This window comes from Tachyglossus aculeatus, chromosome 21 (genome assembly GCF_015852505.1).
Source record: "Tachyglossus aculeatus isolate mTacAcu1 chromosome 21, mTacAcu1.pri, whole genome shotgun sequence".
NCBI classification, from domain to species: domain Eukaryota; kingdom Metazoa; phylum Chordata; class Mammalia; order Monotremata; family Tachyglossidae; genus Tachyglossus; species Tachyglossus aculeatus.
The window spans coordinates 8,344,841-8,356,693 of NC_052086.1; positions in this window are offsets into that span (position 1 = coordinate 8,344,841).

Here is an 11,853-nt window from a genome sequence, read left to right on the forward strand (position 1 = left end):
ATGGGACAGGGACTGTGCCCAACCCAATTTGCTTGAATCCATCCCACAGCTTAGTACAGTGCCTGGCACATAGTAAGCACTTAACAAATGCCTTAGTTATTACTATTATTATTATAGTCAGTCTTCTAACAAGCTGGGAAGCAGCATGGCCTGGCAGCACCAGCACCAGCATGGGAGTCAGAGTACATGGGTTCTAATCCTGCTTCTGCTTCTATATCTGCTGTGTGACCTTGAGCAAGTCATGTAATTTCTCTGGGTTTCAGTTCCCTCATCTGTAACATGGGAATTAAGAGTGCGAGCCCCACGTGGGACTGGGGCTGTGTCCAACCTGACTACCTTGTATCTATCCAAGCCCTTAAAATAGTGCTTGGGACATAGCGTTTAACAAATACCGTTATTATTATTATATTATTATTATTATTAACATCAAAGCTCCGCTCACTTTAACACAGCCGCCATCTGTTTATTTTTATACTGTAATAACGATGGCATTTATTAAGCGCTTACTATGTGCAAAGCACTGTACTAAGCGCTGGGGAGGTTACAAGGTGATCAGGTTGTCCCATGGGGGGGCTCACAGTCTTAATCCCCATTTTACAGATGCGGTAACTGAGGCCCAGAGAAGTGGAGTGACTTGCCCAAAGTCACAGAGCTGACAATTGGTGGAGCCGGGATTTGAACCCATGATCTCTGACTCCAAAGCCCAAGCTCTTTCCACTGTGCCAGGCTGCTTCTCTTACTGTACTCTCCCAAGCACTTAGTAAAGTGCTCTGTACACAGTAAGGTCTCAGTAAATATGACTGACTGATTGATAGGAAACTGAGGCATGGAAAGGATAAGTGACTTGCCTAAGGACACACAGCAGGCTAGTGATGGGGCTGGAATTAGAATCCGGTTCCTCTGGCTCCCAGGCCCATGCTCTTTCCACTAGGTCACATGGCTTCTCTTAAATGTATCTCAAGCATTTGCCCAAATGGGAAGGCTTTACTTTTGGAATGTAGTTGACCTTACTTCGAACACATTCAGTTTCGTCTCGTGAATTGTTGATTTCCTGTAAGTCACTTTGCAGCCTTTTTTTTAAATGTTATTTGTTAAGGTCTGTTCCAGGCACTTTGAGCCTTGACAAGGTAAGTGTGTTTTTGGATCCTTTAAGGGTATCCAGAATGCCCCAGGGCAAACCCACTCCCAGAAATGATGAGAATACTAACTGTGGTACTTGTTAATCACTTACTATGTGCCAAGACTGTACTGAACTCTGGGGTAGAGACAAAGCTTTTAGGTCGGACACAGTCACTGCCCCAGCCAGGGTACAGATTCTAAGTGTGAGGAAGAACAGGTATCGAATCTCTGTTCTACAGAGGAAGAAACTGGAGTGCAGAAGTGAAGTAACTTGCTCAGGGTCACCCAGCAGGCATGTGGCAGAGACAGGAATAGTATGACTCCTAAGCCCTGGGTTCTTTTCACTAGGCCATGATGCTTTTATTCATTCATTTATCATTTATTAAAATTCATTCATTTATTTACTCTGCGTGTGGCAGAGACAGGAATAGTATGACTCCTAAGCCCTGGGTTCTTTTCACTAAGCCATGATGCTTTTATTTACTCGTTAGTTCAATTGTATTTGAGTGCTTACTGGGTGCAGAGCACCATACTAAGAGCTTGGAAGAGTACAATATAATAATAAACAGGCACATTCCCTGCCCGTGATGAACTTACAGTCTAGAGGAGCACTTGGGAGAATCCAATATAACAATAAACAGACCCATTCCCCGGCCACGGTCCCTAGCTTACAGTCTAGGGAGCCCTAAGGAAATCTCCCCCAGGTGCTTTGGGAACTGGCAGCCCCAGAGCTTGGCGAAGCTGATCTGCTGGGAGAAACCAGGAGCCCGTCACCCAACACGTCCATACCCTGCCCTGACCCTTCTCGGAAGAACACACCGGTGTCGATAAATGTCCCGGCACCGTTCCAAACTCTTCACCACCTAGTTTGCTGCTGTAGGCGTCTCTGAGCAGGTGGGAACAGAGGCGGAGGGGAAATGAGTGGCCCAAAGGGATGGTATGGGGCAACCGGCTGAAACCGCAAGCTTCCCAGTCAGGACACGTGGCTGGAGAGGTGGGGGTGGGTCAGAGACAGACCAGAGAATTTGGAGAGCAGTGAGATAGAGTTTGGGGAGCAGTGAGATGGCAGAGGGGGCACAAGTCCACAGCTGTGTCTTTTCACTTCATCTTCTTTCAGGAGATGACTGTGGGTTTTTTTATTTTACAGAGCCTTTTTTATTTTTCCAAAGTACTTTCACATCAGTGATCTCTAGACTGTAAGCTCCTTGTGGGCAGGGGTTGTCTATTGCGGTATTGTACTTTCTAAGCGCTTAGTACAGTACTCTCCACATCTGCACACAGTAAGCGGTCAATAAATACGATTGAATGAACCTCATTCTATCCTCTTGGTTTTGCTGTGAGGTAGGGAGAGACGGGGAAATGAGCCCCGTTTTACAGACGAGGAAATGAATAGTAATAATACATGTGTATGGGTGTACTCAATCATTTATGTTGGACACTCTAGTTGTAAATATTCTGGGGTTTGTAGACCCTATTAAGCTCCTTGTGGGCAGGGTCTGTGTCACTTGGTTATTCCATATTTCCTAAAAGTTTAGTGCACTGCTCTAAATGGGCACACCATAATGCTAGAAATAACAATAATGGTGTTTATTAAGCACTTACCATCCGCCTAATATCATGCGTATTTTTTTGTATTTGTTAAGCACTTACTAAATGTCAAGCACAGTTCTAATCGCTGGCATAGAAACAAGGTAATCAGGTTGAACACCTGAGTGGTTTGGTTTTTATGGCACTTAGTATGTGCTAGACACTGTACTAAGTACTGGGGTAGATACACGCTAATCAGGTTGGACACAGTTCATGTCCCACATGGAGCTTGCAGTGTTAATCCCCATTTGACAGATGAGGAAATTGAGGCCCAGAGAAGTGAAGTGACTTGCCCAAGGTCACACAGCAGACAAATGAAGGAGCCAGGACTAGAACCAATCCAACAGTGGTTTTAACTAAGCGCTTACTGTGTGTACAGCACTGTACTGAATGCTTGGGAGAGTACAATACTCTCCCAATGCTTGAGAAGCAGCGTGGCTTAGCGGATAGAGCCCGGGCCTGGGAATCAGAAGGACCTGCGTTCTAATCCCGGCTCCATCACTTGTCTGCTGAGCGACATTGGGCAAGTCACTTCATTTCCCTGGGCCTCAGTTCCCTCAGTTGGAAAATGGGGATTAAAACTGAGATCCACATGTGGTACAGGGACTGCGTCCAACAAAATTAGCTTATATCTAACCCAGCACTTAGTACAGTGCCTGGCACATAGTAAGCACACACAATTATAAGGAATACCACACATTATTATTATAATTATTAATGCAACAGAGTTGGTAGACACGATCCCTGCCCACAAGAAGCTTACAAGAAGCACATTAAAATAGATTAAGGATCTGGGGTGGAGTAAAGTCTAAGGATTTTTACAGAAGTGCTGTGGGGCTGTGAGTATCAGAATGCTTTGGGAGTCCAGCCAAGTGCACAGTTGATGGAGAGGGGAGGGAAGAAAGGGGAAATAAAAGAGTTGAGTCTGGTAGAGAAGTAATTACTGGTGGGGAGGGGGGAGGGGAAAAGTCCACTCTAATTAGAGGAAGAGCAGGTAGAGAGGCAGAATGAGAACTAAGAAAGCACTGAGAGTCTAAGTCAGGTCACAGAATTTTGCAAGTCTCAAAGGGTAGAATGATTAAGCAGATAGCATCAGTCAACAGCGTTAATTGGGCAGTCGTGTGCAGAGCACTTGGGACTTGATCTCTGCCTTCACAGACCTTGCAGTCTTCTATGTGCAGAACACTGGGCTAGACACCTGGGACATGATCCCTGCCCTCAAGAAATTTAAAATCTGCTGAGTGCAGAACACTGTACTAGGCAGTTGAGACATGATCCCTGCCCTCAAGGATCTTACAATCCTATTTATTGAGCACTTACTGTGTATAGAGCACTGCTAAGCGCTTGGGAGAGTACAGTATAACAATAAATAGATCTATTCCCTGCCCCCACGAGCTTATGGTGTAGTGGGCGAGTTTACAGTCTAGAGGACATGATCCCTAACCTCAAGGAGCTTAGAGAAGCAGCGTGGCTTAGTTGAAAGAGCTCGGGCTTGGGAGTCAGATGGTCGTGGGTTCTAATCCCGGCTCTGCCGCTTGTCAGCTGTGTGACTTTGGGCAAGTCACTTAACTTCTCTGGGCCTCAGTTACCTCATCTGTAAAATGGGGATTAAGACTGAGCTCCATGTGGGACAACCTAATTGCCTTGTATCCACCCCGGTGCTTAGAACAGTGTTTAGCATATAGTAAGAGCTTAACAAATACCAACCTTATTATTATTTTATTACAGTCTACTGTGTGCAAAGCACTATACTAAGCACTTGGGAGAACATGATAGAATAAGACATGATCCTTGCTCTCAAAGGGCTTTCAGTCTACTGTGTGCAGAGCGCAGTACTAAGCACTTGGGGGAGTCCAACAGAGGTCTAGGACACAATCCTTGCACTCGAGGAATTTATAATCTAGCACGGGAGACACACAAAGTAAATTACAGAGGGATGGAAAATGAGAATGGGAAAATGGACCTGAGGTTGAGAGAGGGTTTAGTCGAATCATTTGGGTTTTTCTTCGTGTTGTTTTTTTTTTTTTTAACAGGGATGTGAAACGTAAAAACTAGAGGAGTGGGGAGAATTTTGTCATCGCAGCTGACATCCTAAAGGGGCTAACCAGCCGAAGGGAAACCGCCCTCAGAAAGACCCTGAGACGATTCCAGAAACCGAAACGGAGCAGATGGCTGTGTGGGAATGCCGAGGACCATGACAAAAGGGAAATGGCCCCAGAGGTAACAGGAAATGGTTGCAGACTAGATGGTGATGTCATCTGAGGGAGAAGCACGTGGGCACTTCGTGCCCAGCGCACCTCCCATCCTCCACCAGTCCAGTTGACAACACCCTGAAAACGAAGGTTCATTGTTCCTGCAGAAAGTGGGAATGTAGTCGTCCTATTCCAACTTGCAGAAATAGCGTGACCTAGAGGAAAGAGCCCGGGCCTGGGAGCCAGAAGACCTGCGTTCTAATCCCGGCTCCACCACTTCCCTGCTTTGACACCTTGGACAAGTCACTTAAATCTTTTGCGCCTCAGTTTCCTTGTGTGTAAAATGGGGATTCGATACCCATTCTCCCTTCCCTTACAGGGAGCCCCAATACTCTCCAAGGGCATAGTACAGTGCTCTGCACACAGTAAGCTCTCAATAAATAAGATTGAATGAATGAATGTGGGCCAGGGACTGTGTCTGACCTTATCATCTTGTGCTTACCTCAGTGCTTAGCATAGTGCTTGGCACATAATTAGCCCTTAAATACTATGATGATGATTTCTCCTGAACCCCTGATCTGGTACATGGCCCTGGAAGGGGAACTTGACCTTGACATTTTCCTCGCTGCCTATAACCACACTAATGGGTGAGTCTCAAATGTTGGCCGTGTCACTTCTGAAGAGAATCTTTTTTTAATGGTATTTGTTAAGCTCTTACTATATGCCAGGCACTGTACTAAGTGCTGTGGTAGACACAGGGTAATCAGGTTGGACACAGTCCCTGTCCCACAAAGGGCTCACAGTCTTAATCCACATTTTACAGATGAGGTAACTGAGGCCCAGAGAAGTGAAATGACTAGCCCAAGGTCACATAGCAGATGAGCGGCAGAGCTGGGATTAGAACCCAGTTCCTTCGATTCCCAAGCCCGGAGTCTTTCCTCTAGGCCATGCATGAGGAGGACCAGACACCTTTAATCTTCTGTCCTACCCCCCTCCTCATCCACAACTTCACAAACCCTAAATGTGTCAGTCACTAATATTTGCTGAGCACTTACTGAGTGTAGAATACTGTACTAAGTGTTTGAGGAGAATCCAATATAACAGGGTTGATAGAAACATTCCCTGCCTACAAGGAGTTTGCAGCCTAGAGGGAATTCTCAGCCTAAACTCTATCTTCCCCCAAGACAGTGGCCTCTGAATTTCAAGACTAACAATCAGTCATCTCAATCGTATTTCTTGAGCACTTACCACGTGCAGAGCACTGTACGGAGTGCTTGGGAGAGCGTCCTCTCCCAAGTGTACAGCAGAGTTGGCAGTCACATTCCTTGCCCACTATGAGCTTCCAGTCTAGAGGGGGAGACACACATTAATCTAAATAAATAACGTATAGCATTGTACCTAAGTGCTGCGGGGCTGAGGGTGGAGAAAATAGCACATGCCCAACGGGGACAGATCCAAGTGCAGAGATGATACAGAGGCAGCCAGGAAAAAAGAGGTCTTAATCTGGGAAGGCATTTTGGAGGAGATGTGACTTTAATAAGGCTTGGAAGGCCAGAGGGCAGAGCACCAGATCTGTGGGTGGTTCCAAGCTACAGGAGCGTGAGGTGAGTTCCAAAATGCTCAGTTCCTCTTGGAGAAGGAGAAATGAGCATTAGCTAGGACATATGCCGAGAACGAACTCACAATTTCCCTGAAGGACCCTGAGGTGGTTTTGGAAGGCCATTCCAAGAGGGTCAGCATCGTCACCTGGTGCCCAACGGCCCGCAATGTGCTGCTTAGTGCAGGCAGGTGTGGGCCTGATGCCCCTGGAAGTCAGTTTCTCTCCTCCTCCCCCATTATGGGGTCCCTCTAAACCCTAAGCTTGTTGTGGGCAGGAAATATGTCTATAATATTGTACTCTCCAAAATGCTTAGTAGGGTGCTCTGCACAAAGTAAGCATTCAGTAAATATGACTGACTGACTGACTCTTTGAAGTGTAAACTACTTTGTAGATTTCTGTCCTGGTTAAGAGTGGGAGGACCTGGATATTGCCAGCAATTCATTGATTCAGTTGTAGGTATTGAACACTTATTGTGTGCAAGGCATGTACGAAGCACTTAGGAGAATACAATATAACAATAAACAGATGCATTCCCTGCCCTCAACAGCTTCAGCCTAGAGGGGGAAACAGACAAGATAAAGACACAAATTACAGATTTGTACATAAGTGCTTTGGGGCTGGGAGGAGGAATGAATAAAGGGAGAAAGTCAGGGTGCCGCAGAAGGGAGTGGAAGAGGAGGAAAAATGGAGCTTAGTCAGGGAAGGCCTCTTGGAGGAGATGTGCCTTCAATAAGGTTTTGAATGGGGGGAGAGTAATTATCTGTCAGATTTGAGGAGGGAGGGCATTCCAGGCCAGGGGCAGGATGAGGGTTGGTGTTGGCAGTGAGCTTGGCAGTGTGCAAGCATTTCTGGGTGAGCCTCTGCTTTGGGGAATTTCCCTTTTCCATCTATATTCTCCCAAGCGCTTAGAACAGTACTCTGCACACAGTGCTCAGTAAATACCATCAATTGATTGAAAGATGCCACTTGCAGCTTAGTCACATCTACCAGTTTCTTCTTTAGCTTAGGGGACTCACCGTGACTCTACCTACCCCTGGGTGAAATAGCTCAATCACCTACCATGTACTACTGAATCATTGCAGTTTTTCAAACAGTCATTTCTATTTATTGAGCGCTTACTGTGTGCAGAGCACTGTACCAAGTGCTTGGGAGTACAATAGAAACAATGTAACAGACACATTCCCTGCCCACAACAAGCTTGCAGTCTAGAGGGGGAGATGGGCACGAATATAATTATTGAGTGCAGAACATCGGACTCAATGCTTGGGAGAGTCCAATAATAATGATGGCATTTATTAAGCGCTTACTATGTGCAAAGCACTGTTCTAAGCGCTGGGGAGGTTACAAGGTGATCAGGTTGTCCCACAGGGCCTGACAATCTTAATCCCCATTTTACAGAAGAGATAACTGAGGCACAGAGAAGTGAAGTGGCTTGCCCAAAGTCACACAGCTGACAATTGGCGGTCGGGATTTGAACCCATGACCTCTGACTCCAAAGCCCATGCTCTTTCCACTGAGCCACGCTGCTTCTCAATAATAGAGTGGGTAGGCCTGATCCCTGCCCTCAAGGGATTTATGGTCTAGCATCTAAACGGTGATGTTGTCTACGATGACAAATAATTGTCCCTCCCCCAGCCCGGATGTTTCATTTTCTCAGTAGAATGAGCACTAGAAAGCTTTTGAAGGGGCTCATTTGCATGGGCAGATCCAGGTTCTACCCAAAATTTGCCTAACCTAACTTTTTTAGATCGTATTTATGTAGTACTTACTTTGTACCATAAACTAGGCAAAGTATTGGGCAGACAGAGGATACTGTCCCTGCCCTGTATGGGGCTCTTTCTCTCAGAAATGCCAAAACAGATGGCTCCACTTCATAGGTGAGGAAACTGAAGACCGTCATCTCATTACAGACAGGTAATATGTTCTCTAATTCTTTTGGATCGTATTCATTCATTCTTATTTATTGAACGCTTAGTGTGTGCAAAGCCCAGTACTAAGCACTTGGCAGAGTAAAATGTAACAACGAACAGACACATTCCCTGTCCATTCATTCATTCAATCATATTTATTGAGAGCTTACCGTGTGCAAAGCACAGTAATAAGCACTTGGTATTAAGTGGCGGAACGGGGATTAGAAACCTCACGCTTTGACGCCTGGGCCTGGGCTATCTCCCTTAGGCCCGGCTGCCCGGCTCTTCAGGAGAGGTTATGTGGAGGGGGGAGTCCAGGCTAAAGAAGAAGTTAAGGGCTTCATCCCTCTGATAATAATAATAATGATAGCCTTTGTTAAGCGCTTACTATGTGCGGAGCACTGTTCTAAGCACTGGGGAGGTTACAAGGTGATCAGGTTGTCCCACGGGAGGCTCACAGTCTTCATCCCCATTTTACAGATGAGGTAACTGAGGCACAGAGAAGTTAAGTGACCTGCCCAAAGTCAAATAGCAGACAATTGGAGGAGTCAGGATTCAAACCCATGACCTCTGACGCCCAAGCCCGGGCTCTTTCCACTGAGCCACGGTGCTTCTCTATGGCTTGCCTTCTCCCTCAGTGGGAACCACCAGCCAGATAAGCAGCAGAAGTGGGTTTCTCTTGAAATTTTTGGGTCCACTGAGCTAGCATGAGCCAGATGGGTGGAGCTGACCATGGGCCAGTCTACCAGTCTACAGCCTCCTCATTTCTCCTCAAGGTGAAAGTCCCTAGACTCTCCTCAGCCTGGCTTCCATGTCCTCCCCGACCGGGCTGGGTGGGTGGGGTGAGGGGACCTGCTCTCCCCCTCAGCTTTTTTTGGCTCCTTCTGTTATCCAAGACCCAATGCTCCAGGTTTCCCCTGGCAGACAACCACAATTTCCTGTGGGTGGTTCCACCCTGCGCCGAGCCCTGCGCCGAGCCCTGCACCCTGTACACTCCACTACAGGAACCTCGCCTCGCAGGGGGGCCGACTGCACTAGGAGGGACGGTAAGGGGAGGCGGGGAAGGCAGGTGAGATGTCGAGAGTCACATTCAATTCCCTCTTATTGCTCCCAGTCCAGAGAGGGGGTGGGGGAGGTTGAGGGAGCTGCAGCGTGGCATAATGTAAGCTTTTGTGGGCAGGGAATGTGCTTAGTACAGTGTTTTATAAAGCGCTCAATATAAGTGCTCAGTAAATACGATTGAATGAATGAATAGAACACAGGCCTGGGCATCAGAAGGTCTTTGGTTCTAATCCTGGCTCCGTCGCTTGTCTTCTGTTTAACTTTAGGCAAGTCACTTCACTTCTCTGGGCCTCAGTTACCTCATCGGTAAAGTGGAGATTGAGCCCGTGAGCCCCATATGGGACAACCCAATTTGCTTGTATCCACCCCAGCCCTTAGTTCAGGGCCTGGCACATAGTAACTGCTTAACGAATACCACAATTATCATTATTATTATTATCGAGGGAGACCCCTTTATCAATGGAACTGCTCCAGTGATCTCTGGGAGGGCCATACTCAGAGGCTCAGGGGAGCGGGAGGAGGAGAATAAGGGTAGGGGACCAGACGCTGATTGTCTTGTATGTCCCCTAGCACTTAGTACAGTGCCTGGCACAGAATAATATAATAATAATTACGGTACCTGTCGAGCACTTACTATGTGCCAACTGCTGTTCTAAGCGCTGGGGTAGACACGAGTTAATCAGGTTGAACCCACGTGGGGCTCACGCTCATAATCCCCGTTTTCCAGATGAGGTCACTGAGGCCCAGAGATGTGAAGTTACTTGCCTAAGGTCACACAGCAGACTTATGGCAGAGCCAGGAGTAGAACCCAGGTCCTTCTGACTCCAAAGAGCTTAACAAATAGCATAATAGTACATATATTAGAAGTGTTCCCTTCTCCTCCCCTTCCTGCTGCCCTGTCCAGTCAAGGTGGGTAGCGGTTGGTGAGGGGCTTTGTGCCTCTGACGCTCTGACATGGATGCGCTTCGGGGGGTGGGGGATGGGGGGGACAATAGAACAATAGACACATTCCCTGCCCACTAGGAGCTTGCTACAGTCAAACCATGGATCAGTCAATCAGTGGTATTTATTGAGCTCTGACTGTGTGCAGAGCACTTGGGAGAATTCAATACAGTGGAGTTTCATGGAGGTTATATGGACTTGTGTGTTTTTAAAGGCATTATGCCTAACTCCCCACCTCAAACAAAAATGAAAAGAATCTTGATCTTCAGCCCTCCCCAGCCCGGCGCAGTGCGGATGTTGGTGTCCGATTTGGGGCAAGAAGAGAAAATGTGCCCGATTCTTATCTTGCTTGTGAGGCAGGCCCGGGGCAGGTCAGCACTCTCCATCGCATAAGAGCACCAAGAGGCAACTCTGCAGCCAGAAGTGAGTTGTGGAGGCTGGGCAATAGCCTTTCCCCACAGTGGGACTGGTGGCTCGGACAACCTCAAAAGCCTTTTCTCCTCCACCCCCGCCATCTGCATCCTGGGCAGTCAATCAATTGTATTTACTCAGCGCTTACGGTGTGCAGAGCGCTGAACTAAGTGCTTAGGACAGGCCCATATAGCTATAAAGCAGACATTCCCAACTTTTAACAAGCTTGCATTCTTTTATTGCCGAAGCGTCTTTCATTAGTTATTCTTATTTACTCCCAAAACCCTCTTGCAAAGTGGGGTTCAGGTATTATTAATCCCCATTTTACAGCTGGGGAAACTGAGGCATGGGGAGGTTAAGGGGCTTGCCCAAGGCTACACAGTGGACAGATGGCAGAGCTGACACTAAAACCCGACCTGCGGGGCCTCTGCTCTCCCCACTACACCACACTGCCCCCCCCGTGTGGAGAGAGGAGGGGCAAGAGCTGCCCAATCAGTCAGTCTGTCGACTGCATTTATTGAGCGCTCACCGTGTGCAGGACACTGTACTAAGCGCATGGGAGAGTACAATACAGCAGTATAACAGACCCAGTCCCTGTCCACATCAATCTTACAGTCTAGAGGCGGAGACAGACATTCATAGAAATAAATAAATGAATGACAGATGGGGAGGTAAGTGGTGTGGGGCTGGGAGGGGGTAATGAATACACGGAGCAAGTCAGGGTGAAGCAGAAGGAGTGGGAGAAGAGGGAAAGGGGGGCTTAGTCAGGGAAGGCCTATTGGAACCACTCTGCTCCTCACTCCAAACGAGGCAGGCCTACCCCGCCGTGGCTCGGCCTTTCCATGGAGGGCTCGCTAGGCTGGTGGGGGTGGGGGAAGGGGATGTCACATGGCCCACAGAGACCACACCCGAGCTTCCTCCTTTCGCACACCCCGGGCCCTGGTTCCTGGAGCATCAGGCGGGGCTGTTCGCGTACCCCAGGCCCTCAGCCTCTCGCTCCCCCACGGAAGGACGGTTTGCTGCAGGGGCA